Source organism: Macaca thibetana, chromosome 16 (genome assembly GCF_024542745.1).
Source record: "Macaca thibetana thibetana isolate TM-01 chromosome 16, ASM2454274v1, whole genome shotgun sequence".
NCBI lineage: Eukaryota > Metazoa > Chordata > Mammalia > Primates > Cercopithecidae > Macaca > Macaca thibetana.
In genome coordinates this window covers 64453501-64461265 of record NC_065593.1, presented here as the reverse complement: position 1 = coordinate 64461265, position 7765 = coordinate 64453501, and the positions used below count along the sequence as shown (strand labels likewise).

At 47.1% G+C, this 7765-nt stretch overlaps 1 protein-coding gene across 1 annotated transcript in view; it reads right to left on the bottom strand.

Moving 5' to 3' along the window:
- The window catches only part of GGA3 (golgi associated, gamma adaptin ear containing, ARF binding protein 3), a 271030-nt gene that overhangs the window by 59177 nt on the left and 204088 nt on the right, over positions 1–7765 (bottom strand). The gene's annotated exons all lie outside the window — the stretch shown is intronic.

Below are 7765 nucleotides of genomic sequence, written 5' to 3'. Positions count from 1 at the left end.
GCGGTCTCCTGGGCCAATCACCGTGCAGCTCCCCGCCAGACGCTGGACCAATGGTTTTGCGCTTGAGGTCTGGCAACCGCCTCCCGCAAGGTATCACTGGGTAATGTAGTCCTTTGCGACCAAGGGCAGGTCCGCTGGACGGCGCACAGCCTCCTGGGAGATGTAGTCCGGCTGCTCGCGGGCGCGCGAGGGCGACCGACGCGTTAGAAGGAGGTGGCTTGCGAAGCCGGGCTGCGACCTTAGGGGTCGCGGTGCTCTGGCGTGTGGCTCGAAAGTCAGCCTGCAGGCGGGGTCCAGGGTTAGGGCGCGGTGAACTTGACGCGCTTTCCTTAAACTCTGTTAATGACACAACACGGATAATCTCAACTTGGTAAAGATGGCAGGAAGCCTAGCAAAAACCTGGAGGACGTGGGGAAGAGAATAGATGAGAACAGTCTCCTCGGGGACAGGGAGGGCAAAAACACTAGTGTCTCCCCGTCTCACCCCGAGTTTTGGTATTTCTCATTATAAAAGTAATATTAAAAGTATATAGACAAAAAATGTAGAAACGAAGGAGGAAATGATTCATCCTGCCGCCCTCATACAGCTAGCGTCACGGTTTTGCACGACAGGATTGCCTCCTGACTTTTAAATTGCATTTTTTTATATTCGTGTTATTTTGACGCACAATTTTAAGACATTTTTATTGTAGAAAATTTCAAGATATACAGAAGATTTCAAGATATACCTGATGAAGCCGCGTAGAGTCGCTATCCGACCTAAGCAGTTACACGACCCACGGGGCAGTCTGTTTCCTGTGTTTCTGCACCTACCTCGAACCCGCTGCCCAGCGTTATTTTGAAGTAAATACCAGACATCATGTGTCCTCACCAGTAAATATTTCAGTATATGTCTTTAAAGGACAAATATTCCCTTTTTAATACGTATACATTATGTTTCATACACACACAAAACTGTCACTTCGACCCCAAAAAAATACTTTCTTAATATCAAGTATGAATTACTGTTTACACTCCTCTAAATGAAAAAAAGTCCTTCTTTTTTTTTTTTTTTTTTTTTTTTTTTGAGACAGAGTTTTGCTCTTGTCGCCCAGGCTGAGTGCAATGGCGCTATCTCAGCTCACTGTAACCTTTGCCTCTGAGGTTCACACGATTCTCCTGCCTCAGCCTCCCGAGTAACTGGGATTACACGCGGGCACCACTATGCCCAGCTAATGTTTTGTATTTTTAGTAGAGACGGGGTTTTGCCATGTTGGTCAGTCTGGTCTCAAACTTTTTTTTTTTTTTTTTTTTTTTTTTGAGGCAAGAGTCTCATTCTGCCACCCAGGCTGGAGTGCAGTGGCACGACCTCGACTCACCACAACCTCCACCTCCCGGGTTCAAGTGATTCTCCTGCTTCAGCCTCCTGAGTAGCTGGGACTACAGGCGTGCACCACCACATCCAGCTAATTTTCGTAGTTTTAGTAGAGACGGGGTTTCACCATGTTGGCCAGGCTAGTTTGGAACTACTGATCTCAAGTGATCCACCCGCCTCGGCCTCCCAAAGTTCTGGGATTACAAGCGTGAGCCGCCACACCTGGCCAAAATGTCCCTCTTTTTTTTTTTTTTTTTTTTTTTTTTTTTTTGAGATGGAGTCTCACTCAGTCGCCCAGGCTGGAGTGCAGTGGCACGATCTTAGCTCACTGCAAGCTCTGCCTCCCGGGTTCACGCCTTCTCCTGCCTTAGCCTCCCGAGTAGCTGGGACTACAGGCGCCCGCCACCGCGCCCTGCTAACTTTTTGTATTTTTAGTAGAGACGGGGTTTCACCGTGGTCTCGATCTCGGGACCTCATGATCCGCCCGCCTCGGCCTCCCAAAGTGCTGGGATTACAGGTGTGAGCCACCGCGCCCAGCCAATGTCCTTCTTAAAACAAGTTTGCTTTTCTAAGTGACAGAGCTCAGAAAACAAACAAACAAAAATGTTTGTCTGAATTGAGATCTTGGTTGGGTGCAGTGGCTCACACCTATAATCCCAGCACTGGGAGGCTGAGGTAGGTGGATCACTTGAGGTCAGGAGTTCAAGACCAGCCTGACCAACATGGTGAAACCACGTCTCTACTAAAAATACAAAAATTAGCCAGGCGTGGTGGTAGGCGCTTGTAATTCCAGCTACTTGGGAGGCTGAGGCAGGAGGATCATTTGAACCTGGGAGGGAGAGGTTACAGTGAGTTGAGATCGTGCCACTGCATTCCAGCCTGGGCAACAGAGTGAGACTCCATCTCCAAGGAAAAAAAAAACATTTGAGATCTCAACTGAACATTGCAACTGGAAGTCCTTTTAAAAATCTATCGTTTTTCTCAAGTTTACTTTTTTTTTTACTTGAAATTTATTTTCTTTCATTTCCTTTCATTTTCCTTTCTTTCTCTCTGTTTTATTTTATTTGTTTTTTAAGAAACTAGATAGAGCCAGGCTGGGGGTGCACACCTGTAACCCCACTATTAGGGAGACTGAGGCAGGAGGATCCCTTGAGCCCAGAAGTTCAAAGCTATAGTGCGCAATAATGGTGCCTGTGAATAGCCACTGTGCTCCAGCCTGGGCAACGTAGCAAGACTCCATCGCTACAAAAACTAAATAATACATTTTTAGGCCGGGTGCGGTGGCTCAAGCCTGTAATCCCAGCACTTTGGGAGGCCGAGGCGGGTGGATCACGAGGTCAGGAGATCGAGACTGTCCTGGCTAACATGGTGAAACCCCGTCTCTACTAAAAATACAAAAAACTAGCTGGGCGTGGTGGTGGGCGCCTGTAGTCTCAGCTACTTGGGAGGCTGAGGCGGGAGAATGGCGTGAACCCGGGAGGCGGAGCTTGCAGTGAGCCGAGATCACACCACTGCACTCCAGCCTGGGAGACACAGCGAGACTCCATCTCAAAAAAAAAAAAACAAAAAAAACAAAAAACTAAATAATACATTTTTAAAAAGAAAGAAATTAAGTGGTTCATGCTGTGGCATTTTCCCTAGTCTGGATTTTGCTGATAGCATCCCTATGGAGTTGTTTCCACATCTTCCCGTGTCCCTTGTGTTTTTTGTTTGTTTGTTGTTGTTGTTGTTGTTTTTGAGACGAAGTCTCACTCAGTTGTCCAGGCTAGAGTGCAATGGTGCAATCTCAGCTCACTGCAACCTCTGCCTCCTGAGTTCAAGGGATTCTCCAGCCTCAGCCTCCCAAGTAGCTGGGATTACAGGCACCCACCATCATGTCCGGCTAATTTTTGTATTTTTAGTAGAGACGAGGTTTCACCATGTTGGCCAGGCTGGTCTCGAACTCCTGACCTCAGCTGATCTGCCTGCTTTGGCCTCCCGAAGTGCTGGGATTATAGGCGTGAGCCACCACACCTGGCCCCTGTGCCCCTTGTCTTCTCTGCTAATTGGTAGTTAGATCTAAAAGGTTTGATTAGACTGGGTTTGACTTTTTTTTTTTTTTTTTAAGATAAGGTCTCACTTTGTCTCCCAGGCTAGAGTGCAGTGACACGATCTCAGCTCACTGCAGCCTCTACCTCTTGGGTTCAAGCTATCTTCCTGCCTTAGCCCCTAGTAGCTGGGACTACAGGCGCACGCCACCACACCCAGCTAATTTTTTGTATTTTTTGTAGAGATGGGGTTTTGCCCATGGTGGTCTTGAACTCCTGAGCTCAGGCATTCCACCTGCCTCAGCCTCCCAAAGTGCTAGGATTACAGGTGTCAGCCACTGCACTTGGCCTGATTTTTAAAATGTATTTATTTTTTGCGATGGAGTCTCACTCTGTCCCCCAGGTTGGAGGCAGTGGCGTGATCACAGCTCACTGCAACCTCCAACCTCACCAGCTGTATGACAGTTCTAGTTCCTCCACATTTCTACCAGTACTTGGTAAGGTCAGTCTTTATAATTTTACCTGTTTTTTTAGGTACTCAGTGGTATCACATTATGTGATAGGGAAATTACATTGTGCCTGGCCTGATTTTCTTTGTTTGTTGGTTGGTTTTTTGTAGAGATAGAGTCTTGCTGTCTTGCCCAGGCTGGAGTGCAGTGGCACAATCTTGGCTCACTGCAACCTCCGCCTCCCCAGTTCAAGCAATTCTCTTGCCTTAGCCTCCTGAGTAGCTGGGATTACAGGCGCCCTCCACCATGCCTGGCTAATTTTTGTATTTTTAGTAGAGATGGGATTTCACCGTGTTGGTCAGGCTGGTCTCGAACTCCTGACCTCAGGAGATCCACCTGCCTCAGCCTCCCAAAGTGCTAGGATTATAGGCGTGAGCCACGGTGCCCAGCCAATTTTTTTTTTTTTTTTTTTTTTATGAGACTACTTACATGGTGTTGTGTATTTCCATGAGGAACATCGTAATGCCTGCTTGTCTCTCATTTTGTGATGTTTGTAGGCATTGTGCCTCAAAAAAGAATTGGTTCCTGGCCAGACGCAGTGGCCCATACCTGTAGTCCCAGCACTTTGGGAGACCAAGGTGGGTGGGTCACCTGAGGTCAGGAGTTCGAGACCAGCCTGGGCAACATTGTGAAACCCCATCTCTACTAAAAATACAAAAATAAATAAATAAATAAATAAATAAATCCAAAATTAGTGGGGCATGGTGGCACACGCCTATAGTCCCAACTATTTGGGAGGCTGAGGCAGGAGAATGGCTTGACCGGGAGGTGGAGATTCCAGTGAGCCGAGATGGCTCCACTGCACTCCAGCCTGGGCGATAGAGAAAGACTCCATCTCAAAAAAAAAAAAAGGCTGCCCCATTTTATTTTCTCACCAGCTGTATGACAGTTCTAGTTCCTCCACATTTCTACCAGCACTTGGTAAGGTCAGTCTTTATAATTTTACCTGTTTTTTTAGGTACGCAGTGGGTTATCACATTATGTGATAGGGAAGTTAATTTGCATTTCCCTGATCACTGATGTTGAATATCTTTTCAGGTCTCTTTCTTCCTTCCTCTGCCTCTCTCTGTTTCTCTTTCTTTCCATAGGGTCTCACGATGTTGCCCAGGCTGACCACAAATCTTTTCATATCTTCTTGTGAAGTATCTATTCAAATCTTTTTGTTTGTTTTGTTTTGTTTTGTTTTGAGACAGTGTCTCCCTCCGTCACCCAGGCTGGAGCCACACCACTGATCTTTGATCAAGATATCTTCCTGGCCCTGCACAGTGGCTCAGGCCTGTAATCCCAGCACTTTGGGAGGCCAAGGTGGGTGGATCATCTGAGGTCAGGAGTTCGAGACCAGCCTGACCAATATGATGAAATCCCATCTCTACTAAAAATACAAAAATTAGCTGGGTGTGGTGGCAGGTGACTGTAATCCCAGCTACTTGGGAGGCCAAGACAGAAGGATTGCTTGAAGTCAGGAGGTGGAGGTTGCTGTTAGCCAAGACCACACCACTGCACTCCAGCACTCCAGCCTGGGTGACAAAGCGAGACTGTGTCTCAAAAAAAAAAAAAAAAATCCTCCCATCTCAGCCTCCCGAGCCGAGTAACTGGGACCACAGGTGCACACCACCATGCCCAGTTACTTTTTAAAAATTATTATTATTATTTTTGAGACAGAGTCTCACCCTGTTGCCCAGGATGGAGTGCAGTGGTGTGGTCCCAGATCACTGCAACCTCTGCCTCCCAGGTTCAAGTAATTCTCCTGCCTTAGCCTCCTGAGTAGCTGGGATTACAAGCGTGGGCCACCATACTTGGCTAATGTTTTTTTTTTTTTTTGAGACAGAGTCTCACTCTGTTACCCAGGCTGCAGTGCAGTGGCACAGTCTTGGCTCACTGCAACCTCCTCCTCCCAGATTCAAGCAATTCTCCTGTCTCAGCCTCCCAAAGAGCTGGGACTAAAGGCACACACCACCATGCCCGACTACTTTTTGTATTTTTAGTGGAGACGGGGTTTCACCGTACTGGTCAGGCTGGTCTCAAACTCCTGACTTCAGGTGATCCGCGTGCCTTGGCCTCCCAAAATGTTGGGATTACAGGTGTGAGCCAGTGTGCCCAGCCTAATTTTTGTATTTTTAGTAGAGATGGGGTTTCACCATGTTGGCCAGACTGGTCTCAAACCCCTGACCTCAAGTGATCTGCCCACTTGAGCCTCCCAAAGTGCTAGGATTACAAGAATGAGCCACCGTGCCTGGCCTTAATTTTTGTTAGAGACAGGATCTCCCTATGTTGCTCTGGCTGGTCTTAAACTCCTGGGCTCGGGTGATCCATCCACCTCAGCTTCCCAAAGTCCTGGGATTACAGGTGTAAGCCACCATGCCTGGCCTGTACCAAAGAAATCTTTGCCTAGTCAAAGGTCATAAATATTTTCTCCTATGTTTTCTGTTTTTTTTGTTTTTTTTTTTTTGAGACGGAGTCTCGCTCTGTCGCCCAGGCTGGAGTGCAGTGGCCGGATCTCAGCTCACTGCAAGCTCCGCCTCCTGGGTTCACGCCATTCTCCTGCCTCAGCCTCCCCAGTAGCTGGGACTACAGGCGCCCGCCACCTCGCCTGGCTAGTTTTTTGTATTTTTTTTTAGTAGAGACGGGGTTTCACCGTGTTAGCCAGGATGGTCTCGATCTCCTGACCTCGTGATCCACCCGTCTCGGCCTCCCAAAGTGCTGGGATTACAGGCTTGAGCCACCGCGCCCGGCCTCTCCTATGTTTTCTAATAGAAATTTTACAGTTTTAGGTTTTACGTCTAGGTCTCTGATCCATTTTTAGTTAATTTTTGTTTGGTATGAGATATTGAAGGTTTTTTTTTTTTTCTTGTATTTGGATATTTAATCATTCTAGTACATGGAACCCTGTTTTTGTTGAAAAGTCTATTCTTTCTCTACTAAATTGCTTTGTTCATGTTTGTTGAAAATCAGTTCATATGTACACAAAATGATGACCTTTTTTCTTTTTTCACTCAATGCAAGTCATGATAAGCATTGTCCACATAGGAAAAAGAGAGTTAAACATGTTGCCGGGCACGGTGGCTCATGCCTGTAATACCAGCACTTTGGGAGGCCGAGGTGAGTGGGTCACCTGAAGTCAGAAGTTCAAGACCAACCTGGTCAACATGGCGAAACCCCATCTCTACTGAACGTACAAAAATTAGCTGGGCGTGGTGGCAGGTGTCTGTAATCCCAGTTACTCAGGAAGCTGAAGCAGGAGAATCGCTTGAACCCAGGAGGCAGAGGTTGCAGTGAGCTGAGATCATGCCACTGCACTCCAGCCTGGGTAACAAGAGTGAGACTCCATCTCAAAAAAAAAAAAAAAAAGGTGTTAAGGTGGGCTTGGTGTAGTGACTCATGCCTGTAATCCCAGCACTTTGGGAGGCCAAGGCAGGTGGATCACTTGAAGTAAGGAGTTTGAGACTAAGGGAGGAGACCACCCTTCACATCATCTTATGCCCAATTTCTGCCTCCAAAGAAAGAAGAAGTAAAAACTGAAAGGGAGAAATGAAATCCACAGGCAGACAGCCCAGCACCGCACCCTGGGCCTGGTAGTTAAAGAGTGACCCCTGACCTAATTGGTTATGTTATCTATAGATTACAGACAATGCATAGAAATGCACTGTGAAAAATCTCTATCTTGTTTTGTTCTGATCTAATTACCAGTGCATGCAGCCCCCAGTCACATACCCTCTGCTTGCTGAATCAATCACAACCCCCTCACATGCACCCCCTTAGAGTTGTGAGCCCTTAAAAGGGACAGGAATTGCTCACTCCGGGGGCTCGGTTCTTGAGACAGAAGTCTTGCCAATGCTCCCGGCCAAATAAACCGCTTCCTTCTTTAACTCGGTATCT